This window comes from Quercus robur, chromosome 8 (genome assembly GCF_932294415.1).
Source record: "Quercus robur chromosome 8, dhQueRobu3.1, whole genome shotgun sequence".
Classification (NCBI taxonomy): domain Eukaryota; kingdom Viridiplantae; phylum Streptophyta; class Magnoliopsida; order Fagales; family Fagaceae; genus Quercus; species Quercus robur.
In genome coordinates, this window is record NC_065541.1 from 50,024,006 (window position 1) to 50,036,659 (window position 12,654).

General features: G+C 37.2%; 1 long non-coding RNA gene across 1 annotated transcript; it reads right to left on the reverse strand.

Moving 5' to 3' along the window:
• Nucleotides 1-1,239: 1,239 nt before the first annotated feature.
• Nucleotides 1,240-10,253, reverse strand: LOC126696858 (uncharacterized). Its single transcript, XR_007646108.1, has 2 exons — nt 9,923-10,253; nt 1,240-1,273 (listed from the first exon to the last, which is right to left on the reverse strand). It is a non-coding gene; the product is annotated as an uncharacterized LOC126696858 (long non-coding RNA).
• Between the last annotated feature and the right edge of the window lie 2,401 nt (nt 10,254-12,654).

A 12,654-nucleotide genomic window follows, 5' to 3' on the forward strand; every position in this document is an offset into this window, starting at 1 on the left:
AAAATTAGCTCTTTCCAAACTCGACTAAGGCTCCCTCTGCTCCAAAATAAAACCTGCTGACTGAAAGAGTGGAAGGGGTGAGCTACACAGCTCAGCAAAGGTAAGATATATGAGAATTTAATAAGGATGCATCTAAATCAGATCATTTTATTCTTTGAATATTCGAATAGGAGAACATCTTTTCATGCATAGTATTTTATACTATTCATAATAATAGCTTATACGCTCTTCATAGAAAATAATTGTTCTCATTTTTTTTATCGGGTTCATATTACCAAAACCTTTCGAATTAAACTTCTTTCATTTCTTACAAAGTCGCCATATATATATATTCTCATTAAAAAATAATTATTTTAACTTAAATCAGATAATCGGCAACTTTGTATTAAACTAGAAACATCTTGACCCAATAAGAAAATCTTTCTTTATAAACATTTTCCCGAAAAATATTATAACTTGTACTTTCATCAGAAACTTTATCTTTATAGCACAATAGAACTTCAGAAACTTTTATCTTTGATGAACAACTTTTCTTTTCATTAGAAACTTCTTCTTGCCATGAGAGCTTTTACTTTTCACAATGCATTTAAACAAAATAATTCTTTTATGATTAATAACACAACATAGTTGTTCATAAATAACTTATTGGTTAGCCCATATCTGATAAGTCTGTACTTATTTGGGAGGCTTCTAGCACCACGGTGCTAGGCATCTAGCTTTCCCCACAATGCCAGGTATTCCAAGGATTACATCATAATACATATCTTCCAACCATGGGGGTAGGTTGGCTTCCCCCACAAGTTGGCCGTAACCAACAAGGGGCGGGTACAGCAGAGCTAGTCCCACTTATAATGGCCAATCATATAACGTTTTCCATGGAAAACTAGTAATTAACCCCTACTAGCAGAGTTCAAATCACCAGAGGACATAACTCGAAAACATTTCATACTTTATGTCATACTGAAATTTCTTATTTTGCATAACATTTCATAATAATAGCATTTCCATTCTTTTCATTAAACATCATGTTCGTGGAAATTCGTAATGGCATCAATATGCTTAAATCATATACATAGGGTTTCGAGAACTCAAGAACATATTTTTGTCAGAATAATGATTATATGCCATATCTCTAATCAAAAACCTTTTAATGCATAATATACTTTAAAATAACCTCATGACTTACCAAATACCCATATAACTTATTCCTTACCTGAAAGCAGAGACTGAGAGCCTAAAGTCGAAGGAGCTTAGACTTGGATACTGGTAACACCTAAACCATAAATCAAAACTTATTACTATCCATAATTTCCTTGTCATAGACTTATACATTCATCTCAAAGACTATTTCTTAGAATCAAGGGAATCCTAATCCCACCTCAACAAGGTTCCCACAAACAAAAATACATTCATCAACAACAAGTACAAAATCCTAGAGAAACCAACATTCTTATATTAATCCCATATCTCTAGAAGAGCTAACTTTGTTTCAAAAGGTGCTTGGAGGTTAGAGCAATAATGCATGCATAAATATAAAATCCTTTAAGCATAGTCATGTAACTATATAGATTCATATGGTAACATACAACACGTCGGACAAAACAACTTCATAAATACAAATGTCTCATGGTTTAGAAACCCTCCTTTGAGTACTAAACCTCAAAACAAGTTACACAAAAATTAATCTATGATTGAGACATACCAAAAGATAAGCATATTAAATTATAACTCAAAACATTCATCCTAACTTTGGAATTAAATCCTCAAAGTTAGGCATGTCCCTTACTGTTCACTGTTTTATTCCAGCAGTGTATGCCTCATTTGTAAAATACAAATGGGCTGTTCAAGCACATCCAATTGTCATGAAATTTTACAAAACAACTCTCCTATATGTCTAGTATATACCATAAAAATTTCGGAGTCAAATCATAAACCCATGATTTATTAAAAATCATACAAGAAAACGTATTCAAATCTGTCCTGACAGAATTTCATGCAACTTGGAAATTAAACCATTATTTTATATTCATCCAAATTCTGTGAGACCACTTCCATAACAACCATGTGTGTCTTAGATAGGCCTGTCCACGGGTCGGTTCGGGTCGGGTTTGTGCCCAACCCGGAACCGACCTGACCAGATCGGATGGTCGGAATTTCAGATCTCGGTTCGGTCGGGTTTCTTCGGGTTTTGGAGAGAAAACCCACCAACCGACCCGCCGTTTTCGGGTTCTAGAGGCCGAGATCCGCCGCCGACCGTCACCGGCGTCGGGTCGGACGGTTGTCGGGCCGGATCGGACGGGTTTGGGCGGGTTGGTCGGATCACGGTTTTGTTGGACACCCCTAGTCTTAGAGTTCATAAAAACTACTCCTAGCATCCTAATTCACAGAATATGATTTAATACATATTTTTCTTGTTGTAAACATCAAATCTGTCACAGAAACAGCTTCAGTACATATTCTTACAAAGTCATCAACAAATAGCAATAGACCTAATTTCATTTGGGTATTTTTATACCTATATTAAACATACTAAAATATGTTATTAAACATTCAATAAACCATAATATTATCAAACCTTCAAATCACTAAAACAGAATCATAATTCAGCCCATAAAATCAGGATAGAGGTTAAAGAAGTAGAAATAAATAAGTGAAGTTTTGATTACTTACTGTTAGGTTCTAAAGACTTAGGTATTTATGTATTTAGAACTCTAATATGTATTGTTAACAAACCATGATCAAAACAATGTGTTTAGAAGTGTTTTAGTCTTGCTCAAAGTTGTGCATTTATGTAAAGTTGGAATCGAGCTAATGCAGAAAAGTTTTATGCATTTCGGCCTGGCTTGATCGATCGAAGCTTAGGCTCGATTGATCGAAGCTTAGGCTCGATCGATCGAAGCTCGGGCAGAATTTTTTTTCTGTAGATTTTCCAACTCAGCCCTAGTTGTTTTAAAACGTTTTAGGGTTTTCTAATTTGTCCTAAATATAAAAGGCAAACCCTAGTCACGTTTTAGTGTTGCTCATATTGCGGTTTGTATAAATCTCTTGTGAGATCTAGAGGAGCTTTCCTTTACATAAACTTAAGGTTTTCAAGGAGAAGATTTATCTACACCTTGATGATCAACTCGGTTGCTGCCATTGAAGTTTAAAGAAAACACAAGCGGGTGTGCTTGTATCTGGTAGTGAATCCAAGAAAGAAGGAGTTCATGGATTCGGAGCTTGCACGTGGTCGTGTCAGTAAGTTCTACTGGTTGGTAGCAATAAGAAGTCGAGCGTGGGGGCTTGTAAGTCTTATTGTATGAGCTTCGATTCTTTCAAGATAGTGGATTTAAGTTTACCTTGAGGATAGCTAGGTCAAATCCTCCCCAGGTTTTTACCGGTTTGGTTTCCTGGGTGATCATATCTTGTGTTATTTATCTTTCCGCTGCTTTGCATGATATGATCTTTATGATTGTGATAACCTAGATTTATTAAATTGGACTAAGTAACAACTTGGCTAATTACCTAGGTTAAATCAATTGTGTTTTAAGGGGTCTAAAAACCATCAAGTGGTACCAGAGCGGGTTGCTCTTTTGTTATTGATCTTTTGATCACTAAGCTGATCCTTGACCCCTATTGTCATGGAACACGGACACTCTCTAGTTATTCCTCCTCACTTTGATGGGAATAATTATGCTTATTGGAAAGTAAGGATGAAAGCATTCCTGAAATCTATTGATGAGAGAGTGTGGAACTCCATTGAATACGGAAGGGAGAAGCCCACTACTCTTGTTAGTGAGTGGGAAACTTCTCAAAAGGAAGCAGTTGTGTTTAATAGCAAGGTTATGAATGCTATCTTTAACGCTGTTTCTATGGAGGAATTTAAGAGAATCTCTAATGTTGAGGTTGCTCATACTGCTTGGAATATCCTCTAGACTGTGCATGAAGGCACAAAGGCTGTCAAAATCAATAAATTATAGCAATTGACTTCTAAATTTAAAAGCATCAGGATGTCTGATGAAGAATCTTTTGATGAATTCTATGCTAAATTGAATGACATTGTTAATTCTGCTTTTAACTTGGGTGAAATCTGTGATCAACCTAAAATTGTTAGGAAGATTCTTAGATCTTTAACTGAAAACTTTAGGCCCAAGGTGACTGTCATTATTGAAAGCAAGGATGTGGACTCCATCCCTGTTGATGAACTTGTAGGATCTCTTCAATCTTATGAGTTGGATCTCCCCAAAACTACCAAATCCAAATCAATGGCTCTTAAGTCAGTTGATGATGTTGAAGGTGGTGGATTTGATGATGAGCTCTCTGCTACAGAGATTGCTTACCTTGCCAAGAATTTTAGAAACTTTCTCAGGAATAGTAACAGAAAGGCAAGAGGCACGAACACTGCTGAACCTAGAAACTTTAGGAAGCATGATCCCACTAAGGTTAACAATAATGATAAACCTAGAGAAAAAGTAGGTCAATCTTCTAATAATTCTTTGGGTTCTCAGTGTTTTGGATGTCAAGGGTATAGTCACATGAAATCTGAATGTCCTACCTATTTGAAGTCTAAGGGTAAGGCTATGGCTGTAACCCTTAGTGATGGTGAAGTTTCAGATAATGAGTCTGATTGTGATGAGGATGGAAACTTCATTACTTTCACTGCTATTGCTGTAGTCAATGAGAGCATATCTGTTAAAGAGAATCCTTTTGATGGGGAACTCTCTGAGGATGCAGATCTTCAAGAGGCCTATAATAAACTTTGCAAAGTTTCTGCAAAGGATGCTATGAATGTTGAACTTGGCCTGAAGAAAATTGAATCTCTTGAGCTTGATAAGAAGAATTTGCTTGTAAAACTGTTTGATGCTATTGAACTTTTGAACAATGTGAAAACTGAGAATATGCTTTTACTTGATAAAGTTAAATCTTTGGAACTTGATTTATCGGTTGCTAGATCTGCTAGTTCTAAATTTGATCAAATGTTGAGTGTTCAAAAGTCTCCTTCTGACAAATCCAGTTTAGGTTATGTTGAAAGCATCTCTGTGTTTGCTCCCCATTCCACAAACTTTGTCCCTTCATCTTCTTCTGAACCTTCTGTGAGTGAGATAGTGAGTGAAACTGTCAAACCCCCTGTGAGTGAGGTTGTCAAACCCATAGAAGTTTCATCATCTAGGAAGATTAGGGTTGATCTGAAAGAGTCTAAGTCTCAGAAGCCTACCCTATCTAAGGACAAGACATATGATAAGCCTGCATGGGTTTGTCACTTTTGTGGAAAGTCTAGACACATACGTCCTAATTGTTACAAGCTGTAAGCTGCAAAGAGAGCAAACAAACCAAAAGTACCTGTACCTCAAGCACAAGATCCTATGGTACTTATTGGTGAATTGGTAAAGGCTTTAAACCTTTATTCCAATCCTGGAGTTGGTAATCATTCCCATGTGAATAAGAACTCCAATGTTCATGGTGCATCTAAAAGGTTTTGGATGCAAAAGACTCGAACTAACTGAGTCTTTTTGACATGGTCCTTGTGCTTCATTGCTCTACCCTTTGTGACATTTGTTCTTTGGTTTTGTTTTTTGTTTTCTAGGATTTTCATTGCATAACATTCATGCATTTCATTCTAGGTGTTTTTTTTAATAAAAAAAATGAAAATAAAATGGAAGAAAAAGGAAGCAAATTGTGTTTTGTACTATTCTTCTTGGTTTTTGAAGAACAAGTTTGGTCAATTTATTTTCACATAACATGTCGTTTGTACCTTGTTTAGCTTTGATGAGCTTACTTATTGCGCTTTACTAGTTGAAGTTTTGTAGTGCATGTTGTGTGGGAAAGATGTTTATGGTTTTTGATTACTCTGTCTTAATCTTGAAGTCACATGTTTTTGACTGTCAGACTTGAACTTTTAGAGAAAGGCATAAATAACCATCTTACCACTGTTCACTAGCCAATCATGAACACCTTAGTGCATATCATAAGATTTTGTGCTCGAGAAAGTGTAGCACATGCACAAAAAGAACACAAGGTGAAACCTCAGTTTAAATTGCTTAATACTTAAAATTGGTGTGTATATTATGAGACATAATTTCAAGAAACTTACATGATTGCAAGCTTATGATCTAGGAGATGTGGGAGTTATATGATGTAACTCTTTAGGTGATAGTCTCTTTTAAATTCTTTGTGATGAATTTTGTAGACTTTGTGATTGATTGCTATTCACATATCACCTCACATGTATCTCAAGTTTTTGCTAGTTGCACACACTACACGAGTTACTCTTTGCTAAACTTTGTACATGTTATTGTGTGTGTTTATGGTCTGACCAACCAAGTTTTGCAAATACTTTGAATTTTGTGCAAAATTAATTTGATGCTTGAAAATTTGTGAAGAATGCAAGAAGTTTTAACTTTGGGAATTTTGGGCTTAAATTCTTGTTTTTGAAAATCACATCATCACATACTCATGCATTTTATTCTTTAATTTCCATGTTGTGAGTTGTTTCTGAATTTTTTTCAAAAAACTGAGTTTTTTCTTCAAATTTAGTGAGCCTCTGCCCATTTCGATCGATCCATTCTATTTTTCGATCAATCGAAATTTTTTAAATATGTTTGAGAGAGCCTCTGACTATTTCGATCGATCGAATTTTTTTAAAATTGCTTTGTTAAAGTCTCTGTCTGTTTCGATCGATTGAGGTTGTTTTTCGATCGATCGAAACTCGTGAATCAAGTTTTTTTTAAAAGTCAGATTGGACTGTTTCAAACTTACTTTTTCAAACTTTTTCAAACTTTCCTCTCTCTCTCCGACTTGGCTAGGCTCTACTAAGGATTTTTTGTCGTTTTCGACCAAATTTTTTGCTATGTTTTTGTCTCCCAAGGCCGGTAAGACACTTATACCATTCCTTTTGCATTTATTTTCATGTTTTCATGCATAAACTCTTGCATTTTAAGGGAATTTTCAGAACTATTCATTTTTGGGTTTTTTGTTGAATCAATCCTCTTTTTCTGAAATTGATCATTGGGTTTTGCTTCTATATTGTTATATTCATGATATATGTTGGTTAATTTGGAGATTTGGAGATTTGTGAAAAATTGAAAATTCTAGGGTTTGTAATTGATCCGAATTGGGAATTTTGTTCAAATTGGGTTAAATTGATGAAATTGGCTTGTTCAATTGATGTAATTGGTCATTATTTTCTGAAATCTATCTTGTAAAATGATCAATTAGTCAATATCTTTCAAATTGATCAAGTGGTTTTCCAAATTTTGGGGTTTTTGTGTTAATACCTCTATGTTCAAGCCAATTTTGTGAATTTGAACTTATTTGGACTTAATTGCACTGCATTAGGACATGCATCATGCCATTTAAATTGTTCATGCATCATATAGATTTTGTTCTATATTTTTTTATGTGCTAACTTGCAGTCTGCCCTTGGTATTTTTTTTGTTTTTGTTTTTTTTTGTTCCTTTGCTTTGTGTTTTGGTCCTTATCCTAGCACCATGCCTAGGAAAACTAGAGCCCATAGGACCCTTACCACTTCCTCTGAGTCTCCCTCTAGGAGTGAGGTGTTTAGGAAGGATAAGAGCAGAGAGGCCTTTGAGACTTTGAACAGTAAGCGTAAGATTTGGGCTGAGCGTGCTGTGGTTTTAGATGAGATTATTCCGGCCATTAGGGCTAACTTTGAGTTTAGAGGTTGGTTGCCTCTCTTAGAGATAGATCATCCACCCCCGACCACCCTGATTAGAGAGTTCTTCTCGAACCTCTCTTGCCATGTCTATGATTCCAACACCCTTGTTAGGAGTTGGATACGAGGTGTCGAGTTCACCATTACCCCTCGGGTAGTGGCTGAGGCTTTTGGGGTTCCGGTTGTTCGAGAGTCTGACTATCCCTATGATGAGTCGCCCTCCTTAGATGTTGTCATGTCATACATCACTGGGTCATCTATCCAGTGGAGTTCTGATCCTCGGATCACATCCGCTGAGCTTACCAAGACTGCCAATCTTTTCTTTAGGATAGCGTGTCATTCGTTGTGGCCTATTTCTCATTTCCACACCATCCCTCTAGAGCGATGTGGGTTTTTGTATGCTTTTTTTTTCTGGTTTGTTGATTAGTTTCCCTCATTCTGTTCCTTCGTTCTTTGAACGAGGTTCGTAGGAGTTCTGCCGTAGGGCATGCGTTTATTCATCCTATTTTCATTCATAGGATTTTGCTCATTTTAGGTCTAGATGGTTTCCTGTCTGGTGAGCCTGTTCATGTCGTTGCTCCCATAGGTGCCACCTTTCTTAGACAAAGGGCTGCTCACATGCGAGCTGTTCCTTCGCGTCCTAGGGGTGCGTCATCTAGTGCTGTTCCCCCTCCTCCCTCTTCTATAGGTGCTGATGATGCTGAGACATCTGGTGCTGCTGTTGCTGGTACTAATGTTCCTCCACCGACTACTTCGGATGATTCAGACATTCGACGTACGTTGGATCATGTCTTGGCCGTTCAGGCGGCTCATGGACAGATTTTGGTGGACGTGCTCAATGAGATCCGTGCCTTGCGTGCGGAGTTGGCACAGTTTAGACCACCTCCCTTTTGATGATGGAGTTTGTTTGCCCTTTGGCATTCCATCACAAAAAGGGGGAGTATTTGTATATTTGTAGAGTTTTTGTTTTCAGGGGGAGAGTATTTCTTTGGTTGGAGCTTGTGGAGTTTAGATTGTATCTAGGTGCTTCACATTATATTTTACCTTTTTAGCTCTTGTCATGTTTTTGATGGGATATTCATGTTAGGGGGAGTGTTGTTTTTTTTGGTTCCTTATATGTTTCTTGTTTCAAACTTTTATTGATTTATATTTATGAGTTATTCATTGATATATGTCTTTATTGTATGTTGTTTGAAATCAAGAATTTAATTTATTTACTTGTATTTTTTCCACACATGCGGTTATGTATTTTGTTTAGTGTTTTAGGAAATATACAGGTTGATTCAATTGAGCTGCTGTTTACACTTGCAACTGATGGATAGTAGTTAGGATTGAATTTATTTTATGAGCATTATTTGTGTAAAGGGCTTTTATTTTGTAAACTTTGAGCTTCTAGTTGTGTTTTGTCACGAACTACCAAAGGGGGAGTTTGTTAGGTTCTAAAGACTTAGGTATTTATGTATTTAGAACTCTAATATGTATTGTTGGCAAACCATGATCAAAACAATGTGTTTAGAAGTGTTTTAGTCTTGCTCAAAGTTGTGCATTTTTGTAAAGTTGGAATCGAACTAATGCAGAAAAGTTTTATGCATTTCGGCCTAGCTCGATCGATCGAAGCTTGGGCAGAATGTTTTTTTCTGCAAATTTTCCAACTCAGCCTTAGTTGTTTTAAAATGTTTTAGGGTTTTATAATTTGTCCTAAGTATAAAAGGAAAACCTTAGCCACATTTTAGTGTTGCTCATATTGCGGTTTGTGTAAATCTCTTGTGAGATCTAGAGGAACTTTCCTTTACACAAACTTAGGGTTTTCAAGGAGAAGATTTATCTACACCTTGATAATCAACTCAGTTGCTGCCATTGAAGTTTAAAGAAAACACAAGCGGGTGTGCTTGTATCTGGTGGTGAATCCAAGAAAGAAGGAGTCCGTGGATTCGGAGCTTGCACGTGGTCGTGTCAGTAAGTTCTACCGGTTGGTAGCAATAAGAAGTCAAGCGTAGGGGCTTGTAAATCTTATTGTATGAACTTCGATTCTTTCAAGATAGTGGATTCAAGTTTACCTTGAGGATAGCTAGGTCAAATCCTCCCCAGGTTTTTACTGGTTTGGTTTCCTGGGTGATCATATCTTGTATTACTTATCTTTTCCCTGCTTTGCATGATATGATCTTTGTGATTGTGATAACCTAGATTTATTAAATTGGACTAAGTAATAACTTGGCTAATTACCTAGGTTAAATCAATTATGTTTTAAGGGGTCTAAAAACCATTACTTACCCCCAACAATTTAAAGCTGAAATTTTAGTGTTAACCCTTTAATTTCTTCTTTAGAGAGGGATATTTTGTTTTGGTGAGAGAGGGAGGGCTGCCATGTAAGAACAAAGGAAGAAGAGAGAAAGAAGAGCAAAGAAAGAGGAATAGAGAAAGAAGTAAAGGAGCTGGACTTTCTTGTCTGGTGCAGCCAAGAAGATTAGATATGGGAGAAGACTTTTGGGGCAGCAAAATCAGATAAGGAGAGTGGAAAATTTGGGGTGGATACTTGTATGGCTAGAGAAAGAAAAATCACACCCACTTTTCAACTTTCTTGCATTCACACTCAAACTTTCCTACAAAAATAATTTCTTGCATTCACACTCACCCTTTTCTACAAAAATAATATCACTTCACATATACATACATACATACATACATATATATATATATATATATATATCCTTACCTTTATAAAGTTATATCCATCACATTAAAAGAGCATATATGTTCTATAATATTTCATGCATCATATATGGTTAAAACACCAACAACTATATATATATATATATATATATATATCTCATAACTTAACCACTTAATATAGTTTTGCACATACTAAGTATATATTTATAATACAAATAGCCATTTCAATTATTTATAATCTTTACAATTCTTATTCAATGACATTATAAAATAATATGTTTATTAAATACTTTGTAAGTAAGTGGCTTAAAATATTAATAATACTTAACCACTTAAACACATAGTTTAATTATAAAAATTGGGTCGGGGTGTTACACCTATGCCTTGAATAGAACAACTGGTGGATGCCACGATTGGCCATCATTGGATGAGTTTCTTAGATGCCTTTCAAGGATACCATCAAATACCACTAGCCTTGGATGATCAGGAGAAGACAACCTTTGTCACTCCCACTGGAAACTACCATTACAAAGTAATGCCCTTTGGCTTGAAAAATGTGAGATCTATTTATCAAAGGATGATGACTAAGATGTTTGAGTTGTAGTTGGGGAAGAGTATTAAGGTCTATATAGACAACATGGTGGTGAAGAGCAAGGTAGTGTCTGAGCATGTGGGAGACCTTGGAAACATTTTTGAAATTCTGAGGAAACACAAGCTACGCCTTTACGCTTCCAAGTGCTCTTTTGGTGTGGGATCAGGCAAGTTTCTAGGCTATATGGTGACTCACCGAGGGATCGAGGTTAATCCCGACTAGATTAAGGCAATAAAAAATCTACAACCACCTCGGAATCCAAAAGAAGTTCAAAAACTAACCGGAATGACTGCTGCCTTGAACCGATTTATCTCCCGGTCCGCGGATAGATGCAGACCCTTCTTCCTGTTGATGAATAAATGGAAGGGATTTGAGTGGACCAAGGAATGCACTTTAGCTTTCCAATAGTTTAAGGAATATCTCTCTCATCCACCTATCAAGTCCAGCCTTGAGGTTGATGAAATTCTATTTGCTTATATTGATGTAGCCCCTCATGCTGTGAGTTTAGTATTGATAAGAGTTGACAGTGGTATACAACGGCCAGTTTACTACGTGAGAAAGTCACTACATGAGGTCGAGGTTCGTTACCTACCATTGGAGAAAGCCATCCTGGTAGTAGTGCATGGTACGCGAAAGCTTCCCCATTACGTCCAAGCACATATAGTTGTCGTCCTAACTTAGCTTCCACTCAAGGCCATACATAGCAGTGCTGATTACATGGGGAGATTGCAAAATGGGGCACAGTTCTGCGGGCTTTTGACATTAAATACATGCCTCGTACCTTTGTCAAGGGCCAGGTCCTTGCGGACCTGGTGGCCGAGTTCGTTGAACCCCTATCAGAAGAAGTAGCAGTGACACAGAACATGGATGGAAAATCGGTTGGAACAATCTCCCTACAAGAACCTTTATTCTAGAAGGTATACGTTGATGATGCGGGAAATCAAAGGGGTTCTAGAGTGGGACTAGTTCTGGTCTTACCTGAAAAGCTCATCATCGAGAAATCATTAAGATTGGGCTTTTTGACCACAGATAATGAGACTAAATGTGAAGCTTTGTTGAAGGGAATGCCCATGGTTCAAAGAAAGGGAGGAAAGGCAGTAAAAATGTTCTCGGACTCGAGGCTAGTCGTTGGCCAGGTGAAGGGCGAACTAAAAGCAAGAGATGAGAGAATGCAAGTGTATTTAAGTCAGGTTAGGCATTTGCAATCAGGATTTGAATCCTTCAGCCTATTGCATGTCCCCACGAATGGAAACACACTCGCCGATTCCCTAACCACGCTTGCAACTTCCTTGGCGCAGAGCTTACCTCGGTTATCCTTATAAAAGACTTGTGTAAACCCACAGAGGTGAAGGGAAAAATGGTTCATATTCACCAAGTTAGAGTAGGGCCCAGTTGGATGGATCCCATAGTACTATACCTGAGAGAGGACATCTTGCCGGAAGACAAATCAGAAGTTGATAAGGTAAGGAGAAAGGCGCCTCGTTTCTGGCTGTCCGAGGACCAAAAATTGTACAAACGCTCTTTTTCTGGGCCATATCTACTCTGCATCCACCCTGAGGCATCAGAGTTACTCTTCGAGGAGTTACATGAAGGGATTTGTGGAAGTCACATAGGAAGCAGGTCTTTGTCTCACAGAGCCACCACTCAGGGCTACTAGTGGCCAAATATGCAGAAAGAAGCACAAGAGTATGTGAAGAAATGTGATCAACGCCAAAGATTTGCACCAAACATACACCAGCCA